The sequence below is a fragment of the Pinus tabuliformis genome, chromosome 1_1 (assembly GCF_031772625.1).
Source record: "Pinus tabuliformis cultivar Carrire ecotype Pingquan chromosome 1_1, CPIR1, whole genome shotgun sequence".
NCBI classification, from domain to species: domain Eukaryota; kingdom Viridiplantae; phylum Streptophyta; class Pinopsida; order Pinales; family Pinaceae; genus Pinus; species Pinus tabuliformis.
The window spans coordinates 355,706,846-355,729,007 of NC_142297.1; positions in this window are offsets into that span (position 1 = coordinate 355,706,846).

Consider the following 22,162-nt stretch of genomic DNA (forward strand, 5'->3'; position numbering starts at 1 on the left):
TAAATAGAAAACATGGTTTTAGGGAAGTTAGAACAACATCCTAAGAAATAGAAACTAATTCATATCCTGAGGTTACGTGAACCAACTCAACCTATTCTAAGATACTCTCCATTATCTTCAACAAATAAAGCGATATTTCAACAAATTTTGACTATCAAGGCAGGCACTGAAAGAATTATACAGTTTTCTTGGGAGACCTGAGAAAATCAGAGATTAAAGGTAATTTGAAAAGGGTTTGGAAAATTTGTTTGCGCCATCCCTAAGAAATAAATTTGCATTTAAGGTTTTCGGGATTCAATGATATGGATATCAAACCTTAACCATATCTTTAATAAATAAACTTTCATTATTTAAGTTTTAAAGTGTTCGCTATTAAATTTTTCTTCCTAGATATTTAAACCTTGTTCTCAATATTTACTAAAAGTTCTTCCAAAAATCCTGTATTTTGTAGTCAAACTGTCAGAATGGGCACAGTAAAAGCCAAAGAGCAGTGAGAAAGTAGAAATTCTAAACTTTTGAAGTTTGAAGCAGAAAAGAACACATATACAGCTACAAGCATAAAGGCTTAGAGACTCCTTGGGAAAAAGCATCAGCTGAACACAAAATGCCAGTGAATCTGAATGACATTTTGCACAAGCTTCTAAATATCTGTTTGGACAAAAGTTGAATCCTCCTAGATTGCTGCCATGGCCATATCCTACCATGTATGCATGAAATTGGACCAAAATGAAACAAGATTGTGCAAAACGAGTAGAAAATGTACCTTATTTCAAATTTTGGGCGGCACAAGAGCTGCAATGGTCCTCTAAATGCCAAGGAAAAAGGCACGCCAAGTCAAAATTTTGCCAAATTTCAAACACTATTCAAAATTTGGAGACATTGTGGCAATCGATGTAAGAAATTTGGTGTAGGAATACATGCTTCGAGGTGTATATTGTTCGCCATTATCCTGTGAGGGCATAAGTAAAGTCAGACCTACAACAAATGTCATTATCCGAGGGGAATCTAAAACATATTTAGTAGTATAATGGATGAGACCAATGAAATTGAAGGAATTCCCCTCAACTTTTCGAAATCTTGTTTGGTGAGAGAAGGAAATCTGGAGACTACAATATTCTTTATACAAGAAGGGTAATCTCCATAAATAACAAGCTCTGTAATTGATATAGAAAACAGAATTTGCTTTTGGGACATGTATCGAGAGCGTAGGAGCAGTGGGAGAGGCAGTAACTTAGGGATACAAATCGACCAAACCCGGGAAGATGAGATCTTAGCAGTGTTATTAAGCCGACTATTCAAATTACTGTGCTAGTTGGTGGGTTGATGGTGAAGCCGAAGAATAAGTAGAATAAGTAATAGTGATAAGAGGCTACAGGAACCTCCTCAACATGAGCTTCGTATTCATTAGTCTTTTCATGTCGGCGCTCGGCTCTTAAGCTTGGCCACTGGGCTTTCAGTGTCCTCTTCCAGGATTTTGTCAGCAAAAATTGGGTTTTCATTGAAATTTGTTGGCTCCTAGATAGATGGTGCAATTAACATTTTAAATAGAATTTGGGTAAAGATCTGGGAGTGATGCTAAAGCTACATGGACCAAGAAAACAACACAGTTACTATTTGGAAAAGGTATGTTTTTCTTTCTCAAGAGTATTTGATAGAATTTCCTGTGATATAGAATATGTTAAGAAGCTTATCGGGTCAAATCCTCAAAGTGTTTTATTAGATTGGGTGCTATAAAATTGTTTCGACCCTGTTTAGGCTGAGTAGTTGAGAACAAGCTCCTCTCACCTCCTGTATCTGTCTGGGTTTTTGTTTCCTTTCCTACATAAGTTTTAAATCTGAGATAGAACCTGTTTATTTGGAAATTTACAATTGTTAGCAGGTTAATCATCCACGGACATTGCCATATGCAGTGGGGTTCACAAAAGCTCAAAAAATGCCTATTGGAAATATTGGCTTTCAGCCTTTCCAGTAATCATTTTAACTGGCATTTTCCGACTTGGCTACATCTATCCAACTTTATAATCATATCTAGACCCCGTAAATAGTGTGGTTTTCGGTTTTGTGATATGTGGTTAGTCTATAATGGTTGCTACTGTTGCTGCCTGAATATCGAGTGATAAAAATTCTAAGTTTATTGCTGGACGGGCTCTTTCAAACAGTGACTTGTGCAGAAGGTCTGAAACTATTTTTTTTATCTCGAGATGCCCCTAGTCTTTGGTCAATCCTTCCATTTTCCTCAGTGTGTATTAGTTGTCGTGCCATAGCCTGCCACCCTCTCTCAGGTCACTCCTGTTGGATATTCCGGCGACTGAAGTTTTTCTGGTTGACTATTTTTTTTCCTGATAATGGGATTTTGGTATTCTGTCCTCATCGGTCATCCATCATCATAAATTCTGCTTGCTCCATTCACGTCACCTCCACATTTTTCAAGGCTTGTGAATACCCTGCCTGCTCCATACGTGTCATCTCCAAATTTTTCAAGGCTCGCAGATATAGCCAAATTAGGATTTTTCAGAAAACACATTCCTTTCGTTAGATTGTGCAATTCGTGATGTTTATCAGCGGCACAATCTCATGTCATAAACGTGTCACTCGCACTATTCTCCAGACCCACATTTATGATCATATCAGGATATCTGACGCTTTTCTCTGATTGACAGTGTTTTTTAATTAGTTTTCCTATTATGATTGTATTTGGCGGCAGTCAGACATAAATGTCCATTTAAGGCACGGTATGTGCAACCTTCCGTAATTGTATCTTTATTCGGAATCGTTAATCCCAAGAGGGATTTACACCTAATTACTATCAGCCCCACAATCTGCCTATATCTTTTAAGTCTTAAGTGTATTTAACATACTGCCAACTTGACATATCACCCAACATATCTTAATTCCGATTAAGATGGCGAATTACCCATCAGATGTTTCTGCCAACTCTGCACTCATACGTGCCACTGTGGAAGCTGAATCCAAGAGAATCGATGCTGACATCCAAGCCAGCCAAAACAACCCTCGGTCTCTTGATGCATGGCGCTCTATTTTAGGAGATGGTTTTATGCCAGATGTCATGGAAAGGCCTCTTGATCCTTTGGCCGATGGACATGTACAACAACACCGCCGCTCCAAATACCACTCCATTAAAACTGCCCCTCTGCCTCCTACACTTACTTTGGACAACAATACTCTAGTTGACCGAATTACTAGCCTTCAGAAAAGAGCCCTAGTAGGTAGATGGTACTTTGCTGAGATGGAGGACTCTGATACACACAAATGGATAGAAAAGAAATGGAAATCGATGTTAAGGTACATGCCTACGGTTGTTAGGCTACTAAAGAGATGGTACAGTTTCCAATTTCTTAGCCAGGAAGACTTGGATAAAATTTTAGCTATCCCATGGATTCATGGGAAATGTTTCCTTGCTCTACATAAATGGTACATTGGGTACAACCCTCTATGAAACAATCCCTCCAACAAGTTGGTTTGGGTAAAATTGCTAGGTCTTCCCCTGGAATTATGGACAAAACTGGCTCTGATTGACATTGGAAATGCAATTGGAAAATTTGTATATGTTGACCCACATTGTCTGGGAGCTCAGGACAAAAGGGTTGCCTGGATCCTCATTGAAAAGGATTACAGAGGGGGGTTCCCCGGTCACATTGCGTTGCACTCGGGTGACATATTCCTTCATCAAAGACTGGATTATTGGGGAGTTCCATTCAGATGCATATTTTGCCACAGAACAGGCCACATGTGGCAACAGTGCCCTTTTCGGTCAGGTGGTCATTTCCATGGTAGAAAATGTTATAATGGTTCCATGGGACCACTCTCGGAAATGGGTCAAAAAGGTCGACAAAAACAAAAAGGGAAAGAGATCTTGACACAAAAGTATCCTCAGCAGCAAACAGGTACACACTCTCAACAGAATTCTCACCTTCCACATGCATTTGGATCAATTGTCTCCTCGCCTATTACTATCCCCTCATCTCTGTTAAATTCGGATTTTCCATCATCTGACAGCCCACCAGCATTTATGGCTCACCCGCCTCCAGAACCGGCTAACTTCTAGGATATTCCTATTCCATTGATAGCCAACCACCCATAGGTAGATATTCCATCCACCTCTCAAATAGCATATATTTCCCCTCCAACTCCGCCAAAATGGCAATCCAAAGACAAAGGACCGTGTCTCAGTGTTACTCCGCCAAACTCCCCAACTGCTTTGCAGACAAATTTGGTGGGGAGTGACCTCGATTTACTGCTACAAAGAAAGACTTTGGATCTTCGTACCCTCACCATCCATAAGCCTGTGGATAGCTCATCTCCCCATATCAGTCCAAACTCGGCGGGGAATATCATGATTTGCAGGAAACAAAACAGTGGCAGTCGCCACTTTTGGGGTCGTCCCAGTAAAAATCCTTTCTCATCTCCTATGGACAGATTCCTTGTTGACATTCCCATAGCTGACATATCCCCTTCACGGGCCCTTAGAGCACGGATGCCTGAGAAAGAATTACGATGATGTGCATCATCTCTCTTAATATTCGGGGTCTGGGGACTACCCCAAAATATCTAGCCCTCAAAAACCTGTTGTTATCTCTTCACCCATTCATTGTCCTCATACAAGAAATGATGCACAATGTCCCTGATACTATTGAGTATTTCCGGAAAATGTTTCCAACATGGCATATAACTGCAACAACTGATATGGGTCTCTCAGGAGGACTAGTGGCTTTATGGGATCCGAGAAGGATTATCATGAAAGCTTTTAAATGCTTCGTGGGTATTCTACTGGAGGGAAATATCTGTGGCATGCCGGGTTATATCCATATTTTAAATATCTATGCCCCATACAGAGAAAGATGGAAATTCTGGGACAGATTCATATCATTTGGCATAATGGATCTTCAGATGCTCATTCTCGCAGGGGATCTAAACTGCACAATAAGTTTGGATGAAACTTGGGGTTGTCATAGGAAACCTGATCCTCAAGCGGAGAAAATACAAAATGCCATCATCTTGAACAATTTTGTTGATATCTGGCCCCTCAAAATATCTCCGACATGGGACAATGGCCGATCTGGCTCTGCATATGTGGCGAAAAGGCTGGATCGTTTCCTGGTACATGAGCAACTAATGGACCGTCTGGGAGATGTCAGAGTAGATACCATCAGTAATTTCATATCTGATCATAGACCCATCACTCTACAATGGAGAGAAAGAACTCCCTGTTCGGGTCTCCCTTTTAAATTCAATAGAACTTTACTGCAAGATCCTGACTTCAATAAGATGGTTCAGGCCACTTGGGAAAATTTAAACAACACAGGTGCCTCCCCTATGAATAGTATACTGGAAAAACTCGATTCCCTCCAGGAATTAGTCAAAATATGGCAGAAAAAGAAAATAAGAGACAACAGAAAAGAAATAGTAAAAATCCAAGACCAGCTGGATTATCTTCAGAATTCCATGTCTACACATTTCCTTCCAGAGCATATTCGAGTCAACATTCAAGAACTGGAACATAGAAAGAAGGAAATTCTAATGGCAGAAGAAGCAACATGGAGATTAAAGAGCAGAGCTCTCTGGTTAAATGAGGGAGACCGAAACACCAAATTCTTCCACAGATTCGCAAATTTCCATCGGAATGCAAACTCCATATGGAAAATAACTGACACGGAAGGGAGAACAATATATTCACAAGAAGAAATAAGTGATGCTGCAGTAAATCATTTCCAAAATGCTTATAGAAGGAATGAAGATGTCTCTGTGGAAGATATGATCTGGGGTATAGATCCATACTCTAACATGTTTAATCAGGAGAAAAATGAGGAATTTACAAAGGAAATTTCTGAGGAAGAACTGTTGGGGGTTCTCAAATCCTTTAAAAGTGATAAAAGCCCCAATCTTGATGGATGGACAATCGAACTGTTTACGCACTTCTTCGACATTATCAAGATGGATCTTTTGGGTATGATCGAAGAATCAAGAAATATAGGCTATATTCATAAAAAAATCTCCTCAACATATATAGCTCTGATTTCGAAAAATAAATCTGCTGGAAACTTCTTAGATTTCAGACCCATCTCATTGTGCAATGTTATATATATAATTATATCATGTTGAAATTTGGTACCGGAGGACAGGTGGTTCCCTTAGGGTTTGATCTTTGGCCTAGGGAAAAGTGTCCAAAAAAATTTAATTTTTCTCCTAAAGTGACTTTATAATTTTATAAAATTAAATCTAATTTAAAAGTGACTTTAAGTGATAAAGTTACTCAGTCTAATTTTAAAGTGACTTTTATAAAGGCAATGAAAAATTAGAAAGGAAAAGTGACTTTGGAAATAAATGACTAAGTGGGTCCTTATTAAAGTGGGGTGAATTAAAAAATAAAAAGTGAGATTTAAATGAGCATTTAATCTCAGCCATTGATCTAAATCTATTTCAGCCATTGGATTTAGAGATCACCCAAAAGTCACTTGGGTCACCCAAAAGTCATTTGGAGTTATATTAAGGGAGGAAAATGAGGAAAAGATCACATTCGATTCAATTCTTTCATGAGCAGATTGGGAGAAGGAGAGCAAGAGAGCAAGAGAGATTTCTGAGCAGGGAGGAGAAGGAGACAGCAGCTTGGCACACATTCCAAGGCAGCAGTTGAGCAGATTTGTACAGCTGATTCAGCACACAGTGAAAGACAGATTTTGGCACGATTTTCGAGGAGACTTTGCACAAAAATCGAGGAGCAGTTTGTTGGTTTTTCTACACGCAAAACGAGGGCCATACAGCAGCATTTAATGCTGAAAGAGGGCATGAAAATCGAGGAGACCGTACAACATTTATTGCTATCTTGTTTGCTGTAATTTCCAATTTGCTGTGAAGCATGGGAAAAGAGATAAGTTGTAAATTTGCTTGCTGATTTTTTGCTGAAAATTTCTCACTGTAAAAGGCAATTTTCAGAAATAAAGAAGAGCTCTCAAATTGGTTTTCCCCAAGAGTTGTAGGGGGTTTTTCCAGGGTCACATTGACAAAAAATTTCAGTGTTTAAATGTGTTTTAATGGCTGTTTATTACTGCTGATTTTTATTTCTGCAATTTCCAGCATTCTGTAAAATTTCCAAAATTTGTGTTTTCAGCAAATTTATTTTTTTCAGCTTGTTAAATATATGGTTATGGGAAAGGGCATTTAACTATATGGGAAAAATAAGGAGAAACTGAAAACCGGGGTGGGAAAACAGAAATTTCTACATGGTATCAGAGCTTGAGTGCTGAAGGGCAGTTTGGGACAGCAAAGGGAAAAGTTACAGTTGCTGATTTTTCACTCAGAAAATTCCAACAAGCTGATTTTTTCATAAACAACAGTTTTATCTTTTCTACAGCAGTGCTATTTTTCAGTTTTAGGACAGCAGGATGTCATTGGGATTGAGGGTGGAGGATAGGCTGGATGGGCATATAAATTACAATGTTTGGAAGGAGAGAATGCAGAGTATCTTTGAGGAGGCAGAAGTCTGGGATATCATGGTGCATACCACACAGAATCATGTTGTTGTGCCTATTGATGTTACTCAGTTGACAGCTTATAATAAAAAGAACAACAAAGGTAAGAGGTTGATTCTAGACGGAATCAAAGACCATTGCATTCCTCATGTGAGAGGAAAGAGCAATGCCCATGAGATGTGGACAGCATTGTCCAATCTCTACCAGAGTACCAATGAGAACCGGAAGATGGTCCTGAAGGAGAAGTTGAAGAACATTAAGATGGGTAATGATAGTGCAGCTGGATATCTCACAAAGATTACTAACGTGAGAGATGAGTTGGCAGCGATTGGGGAGGCCATTCCACCCACTGAGTTGGTGCAGATTGCAGTGAATGACCTCCCCCATTCATGGTTGAACTTTGCTGATGGGGTTTGTGCACGTGAGACCCTTCCCACATGGGAGAGGTTTTGGGATGATTGCATTCAGACAGAGATCAGGAAAGGTCAGCTTGGGGCAGCCAAGCCAGTTAAGCAGGATGAGGATGTAGCACTGGTGGCAGGAGGCAAGAAAGGCAAAGGAAAGAAGCAGGCTTCCACAAGCAGTGGTGGGGGCAAAGGCAAAGGTAAAGGTAAACAGTGGAACACACAGAAGGACTATTCCAAGGTGAAGTGTTGGAATTGTCAAAAGATGGGACACTATGCAGTTGTGTATCCAGAGAAGAAGAAGAAGAAGGGGAAGACCCAGGACGTGGCAGCTTCAGCAGAGATTGAGGACTTTGCTGGTCGTTTTGATCGAGAGTTTGCGTTCACTACGTGTGAGTCCTCTAGGGCAAGATCACTTGCCACACAGGTTCAGAGGGAGCATGCTTTTCCCTCGATTAGTGGAGCATCTTCAGGTATCTGGTATGTGGACAGTGGGGCTTCACGTCATATGACAGGAGTCCGTAAGTACTTCTCAGAGCTTTCAGAGAGTGGCACTGATATTGAGGTAGTACTCGGTGATGACAGAGTTGTTAGAGCAGTCAGGGTGGGGACAGTGACATTTTAGAGGGAGTCCAAACCTCCCTTGAAGGTGTCAGAGGTTCTTTATGTGCCAGGGATGAGGAAGAAGCTCATATCCGTCTCAGCTTTGGAGGATAGAGTATATGAGGTATTGTTCAGGGGAGGACAGGTGTTGATGTATCTGAGGGGCACTCCAGCTGATTCAGCTAGAGTGATAGGTGTACGCCATGCAAAGGTGTACAAGTTTTCATTCCAACCCCTTTTGGCATTGAGCAGTAGTACCGACAGTAGAGCTAGCAGTTCTGAGCTGTGTGATATTTGACACCGCAGGATGGGACATATGTATCATGGAGCCTTGAGGACATTGCGGGAGATCACTACAGGTGTGCCAGATTTCAGTACTAATCACTTTGATACTTGCAGAGGTTGTGCGATGGGAAAATTTGCCAAATCCCCTTTTCCCAGCAGTGACAACAGAGCGACGGGAATACTTGATTTGATTCATTCCGATGTGAGCGGTCGGATGTCTCATGTTCCCTTGAGTGGATATGAGTACTATGTTTTATTCATTGATGATCACTCCAGGAGGACCTGGATTTATTTTTTGAAGACCAAGAGTGAGGCCTTCAAGCGGTTTCAGGAGTTCAGAGCTCTTGTGGAGACTCAGACAGGTCGAAAGATCAAGTCCTTGAGGTCGGACAATGGAGGAGAGTACACCCTTGGAGAGTTTGTTGACTATTGTGCGGAGGCAGGCATTAGGAGGGAGTTCACTGTTCCTTACAACCCCCAGCAGAACGGGGTTGCGGAGAGGAAGAACAGATCCATCATAGGGGTTGCCAAAGCCATGTTACATGATCAGGGGTTGCCATTGTTCTTGTGGGCAGAGGCCTGTAACACAACTGTTTACTTGCAGAACAGGAGTCTGCATCGTGCCTTGGGGCACATGACTGCGGAGGAGGCTTTCTCTGGGAAGAAGCCTGATACTGGTCATCTTCATATCTTTGGATGCATTACATACTCCTATATACCCAAGGAGAAGAGGACCAAACTAGAGCCCACCACAGAGAATGGTATCTTTGTGGGCTACAGTGAGACCTCAAAGGCCTTTCGGATTTACATTCCTGCACAGAGGAGAGTTGTTGTCAGATGGGATGTGAAGTTCGAGGAGGACAGGGCCTTTAGGAGGTCATGGGAGTTAGAGTATCTGGATCAGCCAGACCCTCAGCAGCAGTTGAGTCAGTCGCAGGGATCCAGTGGGCAGGGATCATTAGGATCCGGAGGTACATCTATGAGGATGTCAGGTCCGTCAGTGAGAAGTGGCTCGCCGAGCTAGAGGGGTGGTGCTCCGGGCAGCATGTAGAGCAGTTCACAGAGCAGTTCACTAGGGAGTCCATTGATGGACAGTTCACACGGTGCCTCAGCTTCTACAGGTTCAGGTGCAGGCAGGAGGACAACAGACAGACAGTCAAGAGTTCAGGCTACTGATGGTGATGAGGAGGAGGAGTTTCATTCTCCTATGGGAGAAGCAAGCTCAGAGAAGAGAAAGCCCAAGTGGCTTCAGGACACCTTGAGAGATGCCACATCTGTTGCTGAGCCGAAGAGGCCGGTTAGAGAGAATAGACCACCTGAGAGGTTTTGTAGCTATATGGCGATGGTTACCAGCATCCTTGACTCTGAGCCTTCTAGCTATGAGGAGGCAGCTAGCCAGCAGGTCTGGAGAGAGGCCATGCAAGAGGAGTATTCTTCTATCATGAAGAATGATGTTTGGGAGGTGGTGCCGAGGCCTGAGGGAAAATTCGTGGTTACTTCCAGATGACTTTACAAGGTAAAGCATGCTGCAGATGGCAGCATTGAGAAATTCAAAGCGAGGTTTATGGCTAGAGGGTTCTCCCAGGTAGAGGGAGTTGATTATGAGGAGACCTTTGCTCCCGTGGCTCGATATACTTCGATCCGCTCCATTATATCGATAGCAGCAGAGATGGGTTGGAAGATCTACCAGATGGATGTGAAGACCGCATTTCTCAATGGCTTCATACAGGAGGAGGTGTACATTAAGTAGCCACCGGGCTTTGAGGTGCATGGGAAGGAGTCCCATGTGTGCAGACTGAAGAAGGCCCTTTATGGCCTGAAGCAAGCTCCTAGAGCTTGGTACTCCAGGATAGATACATATTTGCAGGGGATGGGTTTCACAAAGAGTGAGGCAGATCCGAACCTTTACTTTATTGTGATTGGTGAGGAGCCTCTCATTCTGGTGCTGTATGTGGATGACTTGATCATTACAGGTGCAGAGAGACTCATAGAGCACTGCAAGAGAGATCTTGCGACGGAGTTTGAGATGAAGGACATCGGCTTGATGCATTAATTTTTTGGTTTGGAGGTGTGGCAGGAGGAGGGGCACTTCTTCTTGGGGCAGGGGAAGTATATTGTGGACATCCTTAGCAGATTCCACATGGAGGATTGTAGACCCATGTCGACACCGATGATCACCAATTGGAAGAAGCTTCATGCTTCAGATTCCGAGTTGGTGGATCCCACATTGTACAGGCAGCTGATTGGTTCCTTGATGTATTTGGTCAACACTAGACCAGATATCTGTTTTGCAGTCAACACGATGAGTCAGTTTATGTGTGAGCCTAGGAAGGTTCACTGGGTGGCTGCAAAACACATTTTGCGGTACTTGCAGGGGACAGTGGATTATGGTCTGGACTACAGGCAGGGAGATGGAGTGAGATTAGCAGGATACACTGATTCTGATTGGGCAGGTTGTGCTTCTGATAGGAAGAGCACTTCAGGGTGTTGCTTTGGGTTGGGTTCAGCAGTAGTGTCATGGTTTAGCGGGATGCAGCAGTCAGTAGCACTGATTTCAGCGGAAGCAGAGTATATGGCAGCCAGTCTAGCTAGTTGTGAGGATATCTGGCTTCGCAAAATGTTGTTTGGCTTATTTAGTCAGCCGTTGAGACCTTCAGTGATTTATTGTGATAATCAGAGTTGCATTAAACTCACGGAGAATCCTGTATTTCATGACAGGTCAAAGCATATTGGTATCAGATATCATTTCATCAGAGACTATGTTCAGAAGGGAGTTGTGAAGCTTGAGTATATTTCCACTGATGAGCAGGTTGCAGATATCCTTACCAAAGCCTTACCACGGGGCAAGCATGTCTACTTCAGAGACAAGATGGGTGTGGTGAGGAACACCTTCCTCGGTAAGAGGGAGTGTTGAAATTTGGTACTGGAGGACAGGTGGTTCCCTTAGGCTTTGATCTTTGGCTTAGGGAAAAGTGTCCAAAAGAATTTAATTTTTCTCCTAAAGTGACTTTATAATTTTATAAAGTTAAATCTAATTTAAAAGTGACTTTAAGTGATAAAGTTACTAAGTCTAATTTTAAAGTGACTTTTATAAAATCAATGAAAAATTAGAAAGGAAAAGTGACTTTGGAAATAAATGACTAAGTGGGTCCTTATTAAAGTGGGGTGAATTAAAAAATAAAAAGTGAGATTTAAATGAGCATTTAATCTTAGCCATTGATCTAAATCTATTTCAGCCATTGGATTTAGAGATCACCCAAAAGTCACTTGGGTCACCCAAAAGTCATTTGGAGTTATATTAAGGGAGGAAAAGGAGGAAAAGATCACATTCGATTCAATTCTTTCATGAGCAGATTGGGAGAAGGAGAGCAAGAGAGAAAGAGAGATTTCTGAGCAGGGAGGAGAAGGAGACAGCAGCTTGGCACACATTCCAAAGCAGCGGTTGAGCAGATTTGTACAACTGATTCAGCACACAGTGAAAGGCAGATTTTGGCACGATTTTCGAGGAGAGTTTGCACAAAAATCAAGGAGCAGTTTGCTGGTTTTTCTACACGCAAAACGAGGGCCATACAACAGCATTTAATGCTGAAAGTGGGTACGAAAATCGAGGAGACCGTACAATATTTATTGCTGTCTTGTTTGCTGTAATTTCCAGTTTGCTGTGAAGCATGGGAAAAGAGATAAGTTGTAAATTTGCTTGCTGATTTTTTGCTGAAAATTTCTCACTGTAAAAGGAAATTTTCAGAAATAAAGAAGAGCTCTCAAACTGGTTTTCCCCAAGAGTTGTATGGGGTTTTTTCAGGGTCACATTGACCAAAAATCTCAGTGTTTAAATATGTTTTAATGGTTGTTTATTACTGTTGATTTTTATTTCTGCAATTTCCAGCATTCTGTAAAATTTCCAGAATTTGTGTTTTCAGCAAATTTATTTTTTTCAGCTTGTTAAATGTATGGTTATGGGAAAGGGCATTTAACTATATGGGAGAAATAAGGAGAAATTGAAAACCGGGGTGGGAAAACAAAAATTTCTACATATCAAAGACTATTGCGGGGAGATTGCACAACACATTCGCTCTATACATTTCACCTGAACATCATGGTTTCCTTCTGGGGAGAATCATACATGATGCGGTGGCGAATGCTCAGGAAAGAATGCACTCTATTCACACAAAGAAAATGGATGCGACCATTCTGCAGGTTGACCTCTATAAAGCATATGACTGTTTGGATTGGGGCTTTCTTAGACTAATTCTTAGCAAGATTGGGATACAGTCTAGAGGGATAAACTGGATCATGGCATGTGTGGAAAATGTAAATTATGCAATCATCATCAACGGTATTCCAACGTGTTTCTTTTGGTCCGAAAGGGGCCTCCATCAGGGATGCTCATTATCTCCATTGTTATTTATACTGGTAATGGATTGCCTAAGCCTGCATATCAAAAGAGCGGTGATAGAGGGGCATTTCAAACCACTGAAGCTGGGCAACAATATAGATATCACACACAACCTCTTTGTCGATGATATCCTCATAATGGGTATGTTATGCTGCTTATCTTGGTATTATCTTTTTAACATTTTCAGCAGATTTGCAAATGCTTTGAGTATGTGCATGAATACAAAAAAATATGTTCTCTATTATAGCCAATCTGACATGAGAATTATAACATATATAGAAGATTTAATTGGAATAATAGCTAATCCTATGCAAAAATGGTCTGAAATATCTAGGGTATAGGTTTAAACCATCATGTTATAGAATATCTAATTGGAAATGGCTCATAGAAAAATTCTACAAAAGAATTGCTAGATGGGAATACAGATGTCTATCCTTAGGGGGAAGGGCTATTCTGACACAAATTGTCCTAGCACAACTAGGGGTATATTGGGCACATCTCTTTCACCTCCCTTCCTCCATCCTAAATGACATAAACCGTCTCATGGCCAACTTCATCTGGGTGGGTGCAAATAATAGAAAAAATTCCATCTTACAAAGCTTTCAAATATAACTCTCCCAAAAAAATAGGTGGATGGGGAATATTAGATCTTCGTCGCTTTGGCGAGGCTTTACTCATAAAATCACTCTGGAGGGGATTATTTGGAGCAAGCAATTGGAGTAAGGTTATTCAACATAAATATCAAAAAAACAAAGAGTTCATATATTGGTACCGTCTGGGTACAATTGGGAAAAAACAAGGTTCAGAAATATGGTCAAGCTTCCTGAAAATTGAGTCATGTTTCATCCAACTACTGACATGGAAATTCTAGTCGAGTAATAATATCTTGATTGGTTTTGACCCAATTCTGGGTGCTGATCCGAATCTATCCATATCAAACTATTTCTTACAGGTCCTAAATGACTGTGGTATCTTTTTCTGGGGCCAAGTCATCAAAGACTGTCAAGGAAATCTACTTGTCTAGAAAAACACAGATGATCTAGGTCAAACCGATTTCTGGAAAGAAGAATGGAATCATATCACAACATCTATGAAACAATTGGGCATTTGTAGATCAGGGACCCAGGACAAAATAATATGGTTGGGGAAAATGCAATCTGACAACATAGTGGTAGAAGACACCTACCAAACATTAACAAAAAGAATTGTGAGGAGAGAGGAGAATCATACCCTTTATGCCTTCTGGAAAACAAAAGCACCAATCAAAGTTATTATCTTTAGTTGGCTAGTTTACCATAACAAGAATCTTGTTTGGGAAAACTTGCAAAAAAGAAATTGGCATGGGTCGGGCATTTGCCACATATGCAAAAACCATTCAGAAGAAAATGATCATATTTTTCTACATTACCCTCCCACTACTTGGGTTTGGAAAAAAATTTCTTCCCTTATAGGTTTCCCCTATATTCAGCATCCTTGCATTAGAGAGTCCTTGGAATGGTGGAGTTCCCAAAAACCTGCATGGCGAATTATACCTCTCTTTCTTTTCTGGGAAATCTGGAAATGGAGGAATAGAAACATATTTCAAAACAATAGGGATGGTTTCTTTATAATCATTGAAAAAATAATAACAAATCTTTCTTTTTATTCTACACAGTCATTATGCTCTAAAGAGAAATCCAAAATGAAAAATGACTTACATTTCTCTTATCCTATGGGTCTTTTTTATGGGGCAGCGCAAGGAAACAAACGTGCATGTGGATTTTGGATTGCAATAAATGTTAACTTGATATACAGGTTGCATTGGAGAAGTGGTAATGGTACCAATACTAAAGCTGAAGCTGTAGCTCTCTGGGGTCTCCTATGGTTCAATAGCTTTTTTGGAAACCCCAAGCTACACATATACAGGGATTCAAAAATCATGACCAACCAAGTCATGGGGAGAGCAACAATCAACAATCCCAGACTACAAGGATGGATGGAAAGAATTGGCTTTTTATGGAAAACTTAGGACAGATACACAATCCAACATATTGAAAGATGTTATAATAAAGATGCAGACAGATTGTCAAAAAAAGGATTACAAGGAAGCAATGATGATTGACACTTAGAGATTACATGGGAGCAAACCATATTCAACATGGAAAGCTTCCCAAATCCGTCTTAAACTTTTCTATGCAAGACTCAGATTTTTTTTGGATATAGAAATGTTTTTTGTTTTTTGAAGATATATGCCTGGCCACTGGGCAAAAACAGTGTCCTCTACAAGGAACTTTCTACAACGTCCTCGCTAGATGGTGTCATTACAGACCAAAAGTCGTGCTTCATAACTATGCCGACCATAATGTATTTTTTTTTATATGGAACTTTTTATTTCTCTACACGGGCTCTTTAAATGTTACAAGTCATACAAATGCCTACAGGTTTTTTTTCAGAGAAGGGACTACTACTATTTTATATGATGACTGCTCAACAATATAGCAACAAATGATATTTTTTGTATATTCCTTACAATATTTGCCACTATATATGCTACTCTCTATCACATCAATTCAGAAGAGTATCATTTTTTATATGTAGTTTATGTTGCTCAAATGTGTTTCTCCAGAGTCACCTTTAGTATTTGATATCATGAATGCTGTTCTTAATTATCTTTTCTCACTAATACTAGCATCTGGAAAAAATGATACATGTATATTTCCTCCTCATATAATAATATATATATATGAGGCTTTTTTCATACTGAAAAAAAAAAAATTGGACGGTCCATATGCGAGTTCTAAAATGCGTCGCAAACACGTTAATGAAAATAAGGCTATTCGATAACGTCAACGCTACGTCATCAAAATCTCTACGCATTTGACCTACGTCATTCAGTCCTGTTTTTTAAAGAATCGACCATGGAACAGGAACACTTGCCACGTAAGCAGAATGAACAAAACAGTGTAACTTTTCAAACGTTTGACTTTTAATTTATTTATGAAGTTTTGGGATGGACAAAATACTGTAAATTTACTTACGAGATCGACTCGCACTAACACTTGTTCATCTAACGAATACATCTTTTAAATCGTACGAAATCTCGAAGGTAATATTGATGATGATTTTTGTTTTATTTTATTTTATTTTTAAATAAAATATCAAGTTAATTAAAAATAATATTGTTTTGAAATTTTATTATTTATTTATTAATAATAATTTCCAAATATATTGGTTTTGAAAATTGATTTTTTTCCATATTCGACAGATTTAAGTTTGATTTATATTTCTTTATTTTTTTGATGTTGTTATATATATAGTTATTGGATTTGCCTTCAAGTGTGTTTTTTAGAGTTTTTGGTGGATTTTTAGTTAAATACAATAAATTCAAGTTTGATTTATATTCCTTTACTTTTTTGGATGTTGTCATATGCATATGTAGATTCATAGTTATTGGAGTTGTTTTTAACTTACGCATATGGATTCAATGCCATGAAAACCCCTTGGAACACTTTGATTGTGCAGAGTTCACTCATCAAACTTGTGATTTCAATGAATCCTTGTAGGATTCTAGACAAATAATTTCAGCCCTTGGAAATCGAAAAATAAACTAGAAAACTTTTCAAAAATTCACACTTAAAGATAACTCCAAATTTATTTGTTTTAGATATCTATATAATTATTTATTTATTTTTTGTTATCATGATGATGATGATGATGATTAACATCCACTAAGACTAATGTGGTATATCAACCTTAATAGGGGATTAATGCGATTGTTTAAAATTTTATTTCTATGATAAAAAAGGAGAGAAAGAAACACTCCAAGATCAATATAGTTCTCTTGACTAAACAAGTCAAAAAGGTTGGATGCTTGTCAAATGTTATCGAAATGAGAACAGATAAGAAAAATGTTTTTCATCTACAACCCTCTTAGTATCGCAAAGGTTCTAATCTTTGTAATGTTCATTATCTTTTTATACTGGTCAAAACAAAATTAGTTCTAATCTTTGTAATATTCATTATTTTCTTATACCTGTCAAAAGAGGAATAATTTAGGTTAGCAAGAGTCCGGCTGATCTGATCTTTGTAATACCTTAACTTCATTTTCCCCTTTGGCTCTTTATCATTTCACCATTTATCTTTAAAATACATCAGCTTAATTTTTTCCAGAGTAAATTCTAATTATGGAGTTATTCATCACCCTTACTCAAAAAAAAAAGTGATATAAAGGCATATAAAAAGGCCATTTAAGAAAGGAAAAAAAAGTATACTTCCCTTTAAAATTAAAAAAAAAAAAAAAAAAAAAAAAAAAAAGCAAATACAATTGTTAAAAACAATATCAAATACCCAAATTATAGCATTTAAAGCATAGAATTTTTTTTTTTATTTAGACATAAGCCAAAAAAAAAAAAAGTGATATAAAGGCATATAAAAAGGCCATTTCAGAAAGATTGAAAAAAAATGAAAAAAAAAAAAAAAAAAATTTACCTTTTTTTTATACACTGACAACTTTTAAGGTGAAGAGCTGGGCTTTTGAGCAGGACATAACATGAAAAGTTAATAAAATTAAAACCAGTTTCTGATGGGCGGGGAAGAAGGGGAAAAGGGCGGGGAAGAAGGGGAAAAGGGCGGGGAAGAAGGGGAAGCAAAGTAAAAAGAAAAGGTCAGTGAAGGTATAAGGAAGGTTGAAGGTCGAAGAGCCGGGCCGGGCTCTTCGACCTTCAACCTTCCTTATACCTTCACTGACCTTTTCTTTTATTTTACTTTGCTTCCCCTTCTTCCCCGCCCTTTTCCCCTTCTTCCCCGCCCATCAGAAACTGGTTTTAATTTTATTAACTTTTCATGTTATGTCCTGCTCAAAAGCCCAGCTCTTCACCTTAAAAGTTGTCAGTGTATAAAAAAAAGGTAAAAAAAAAATTTATTTTTTTTTTCATTTTTTTTCGATCTTTCTGAAATGGCCTTTTTATATGCCTTTATATCACTTTTTTTTTTTTTGGCTTATGTCTAAATAAAAAAAAAATTTCTATGCTTTAAATGCTATAATTTGGGTATTTGATATTGTTTTTAACAATTGTATTTGCTTTTTTTTTTCTTTTTTCTTTTTTTTTTTTTAAGGGAAGTATACTTTTTTTTCCTTTCTTAAATGGCCTTTTTATATGCCTTTATATCACTTTTTTTTTTGAGTAAGGGTGATGAATAACTCCAAAATTAGCTATACCTTAAATGCTCTAATTATGGTGTTTTAGAAGGTTTCTAAATTAAATTGTATATGCTTTTTTTAAACTGAAAGACCTAATCTTAATCTTTCTTTCACGCTTGGTTAACCCAAACTGAAAGACCTACAATCCTGCCTGACTTTATAGAATAGGGAGGCTAGCTAAAGACTTCCCCGGAAAAGACTCCCCCAGCCAAATGTCCTGTTTCCCCTTCAGCGATAGAAGGGAAGGGCGAGGATCAAAGTAGTTTCCCTAATCAAGCTTTCGGAGTTTCCTCTCCTCTCCTCTCCCTTATGGTCGAGTACCTAAAGGTCCTCTCCTTAACAGTCGAGCCTGCTTGCGCATCCTCTCCCTTGGGGTCGAGTACCTAAAGGTCCTCTCCCTATGGTCGAGCCTGCTTACGCATCCTTAACAGTCGAGCACCTAAAGGTCCTTATCAGTCGAGCCCCTCCGGTCCTTACGCAAGCGCCTATAGAGGGTTGTTGTTCGCGGAGCTTTGAATCCTCGATCTCTATCTGCCTTTACTTAGCAACGGAAGGAAGCAAAGAGCTGGACTGGCACCGAATACTATCTGGTGGATGGATCAATACGGGGATAGGAGTAAGAATAGTAAGATCCTTCAGTTGCAGATTCACAGGGTCTAAAGTGTGGGCTTGCCTTGGTGTCGAACGCCAAACCCCAAGCACCAGTTGCTCTAATCTTCCTATGTGGTTTTTCTTTCAATACGTTACATGCCCTGGTGACTGGGTTCGGGTGACTGGGCTTGCTCTTGCTTGGGTGACTGGGCAAAGTGATAGATATTGATTTTGGACTGGGAAGGGCGGGCACTCGCACCTTCGGTAGTGATTGGTATAGCACGCGAAGCGCCACGCACCAGATAGAGTTATTTACCTCCCTCCCCTCCCCTTCTTGAAGTGGGAAGGCGTAGTTCTACTTACTTCCTTCTTTGGGAGTGGGAAGGCGTAGCACATGAGACAGTCAATTCATTACTTATTGGGCGCACAAACGGGTCCGCAGGCAGGATAGGCAAGAGTCCCACTTCCTGCCTGATTCTGGGGCCGATCATCAATCGTACGGACTTACATAATATTTGTTCCCGGCATTTTCTTTATAACTGGTGTACGTAGAGAGCAGTTTCATATTGCCTTCTATGTTATTAACCACGGAATGATTCAATTTGCCAATATTCCTGCAGTAGTCCCTACTTATCCTCCCAATCCAAATAGGCAACAACCGTTTCAAATTGCTACACTGAGCAGCAAAGAGAGCTGCCTCATATCTTAAGCTTCTTGTTCAGCCATTTGTTCAGAAGCACAAAATGAAGATATCCAATTCTCCGATATCCAAACAACAATTAGAGGGAGGGAAGTGCATAGTTTTTAGGGCCTTCATTAGGCATTATGTCTCTTTTCTCCCTGCATGCCGGCGAATCCGGTGCAAAATGGTTCAAATTGAGGGTGTAGCATTTTGAAAGTTGTTGCACAAATGTCCGCAGTCTCCACCCAGTAGAGAAAGTAGTCTCGGACCAGTAGTTGCGTTTCACTAAGCTTGCTTCTCAGTCGCCGAAGGCTCGCTCACCACTTATTCCTTTTTCTATCTGACTGACCTTTATAACCTACTGACCTCAATCTAGGTGGGAAAACACAGCAGAGGGAGGAGTAGTTTAGATATGTCAGGTAAAGATCTGTCAGAGGGAGGAGTAGCTTAGAGATGTCAGCTATGTCAGATAAGGCAAGAGCACAGGTATCAATATGGGAATATGCTTCATATATGTTGATACGGAAGAAGATGGAACAACCTTGGTCGAGCGAGTACCTTCCTCAAATTACATTTAAATTATCTCAATTATATTAAAAAATATAAAAACATATTAAATTAATAAATTTACTTAAATTACTATAATCAATATTAATGAATGATGGCTCATTACGTCGAAACAAAAGGAATCTACATCACCTAATTGCATTCGATGTCTATGAAATATTTAAAAATTTGTGGGGAAAAAATTACGAGGACTTCAAACGCTACATCCAATCAAAAAAATGGACGCAGGGAATTGCAAAAAAATTAATGCAAAAGTCGGAAAAAAGATGAGACAGATTTCCTAGAAGAAAAACAAATGTCGAAAAGAACTCTGAATCTCCTGCAAAACAAGGAAATTCGATCATGGAATGAAATTGAAGTACTGTTTAATTTTTACCGAAACTTGATTTAAAAATGCAGATATATATCCACAACCTCCAGGTAATCTTTGCCTCAGGCATCAGACGCGCAAGACAGGAAGTAAACTACAACGAATCACCGCATAAAATGGTAAATATTCTGAATTTAATTCAAATTTGAAATCAAAGATCTATAACAACATTATGGCGGCAAAAAACGACCTTCCGGGGACAAGTCACAAGAAAACTACAGTCCGACCAAATGGAGTGAGCCTCGTGAATTTTGTATGGTACTGATACATGTTGGAACCACGATTGCCAGAGTCCGTTAGTAAATGGATACATTGTCAGAGTTAATAGATCCATGAGATATATGGCGAGCATTGGATTATTTTTCTACACTGCTCTCCCTCAACCAAAGCCAGGTTTGTTTCGAACTCAACCAAAGCTAGGTGTGTTTTGAACTCAGACCTTTGGCTCTGATTCCACTTGTTAAAGTCACGATTGCGGTTACACCAAAACTCACAGATGTTAATAAACAAACTCCACAAATGAGTTAATGCACAGGTGTTTAATAAATGGACCTGTCGCCAGAGTTAACAGATCCCCGTTAATGCACAGGTGTTTAATAAATGGACCTGTCGCCAGAGTTAACAGATCCCCGTGACACGGGGAGCGTTGGATTATCCTTCTAGGTGTTGGATTATCTATCCTTCTCCCTGAGCGTTGGATTATCCTTCCACGTGTTGGATTATCTATCCTTCTACCTGTGTTGGATTATCCTTCTACACCACCATTGGATTATCCTTCTACACCGCCATTGGATTATCCTTCTACGTGTTGGATTATCCATCCTTCTACCTGTGTTAGATTATCCTTCTACACCACCATTAACGAGAGCCCAAAGATACAAAATTTCAGACTTTTACCACTATGTTTAATAAATAAACTCGTACTTAAACAATTTGGTGTAAGCTTTAACGTCTTCGTCAGTTTTCAAGATTTTTTCCATGACATTTAACAAATGCACTGCCAGTTAAGCGTTTTTGTCCACAATCTTTGCCAAAACTACTTCAGAAAATCCAGTGATTTTCTCCAACTGTTCAAGGGATCATGGCAAGAGTCGAATCGTAGCGAGAAAGTAGAATTTCTATAAATTTCAAAGTTTGGCCGAAAGGCAGACCGAAGACAGTTAGAAGACCCCGGCCTAGTGACTGGCTCGGGAAAAACTCGACGAACACAAAACGCCTGTGAAATTTAACGGTATTTACGCAAGCTTTACTAAATATCTGTCTGCAGAAACGCCTTAGCCTCCTGATTTCGCCTCCATAGGCAAACTCCTGGACGAACACACAAAATTGAACCAAAATGCAAAAAGATTGTTGCTCTGAAAAATATAGCTTATGCCGAATTTCGAGCGGAAAAAGAGGCACTATGTTGCTCTGAACGCCGTGGGAAAGGCCACACGGGGTCAAAACCTCACCGTAATTCCAAAAACGGCGTCAAAATTTTGGAGAAGTTGCAGCAATCGGCCTCCAAATCAGCAAATTACGGGATTAAAAAATCCCAAAGAAAACCATTGCCAGTTTCCCTGCCCCTGAGGTCGTTTTCTTGCGAGGGCATGAGAACA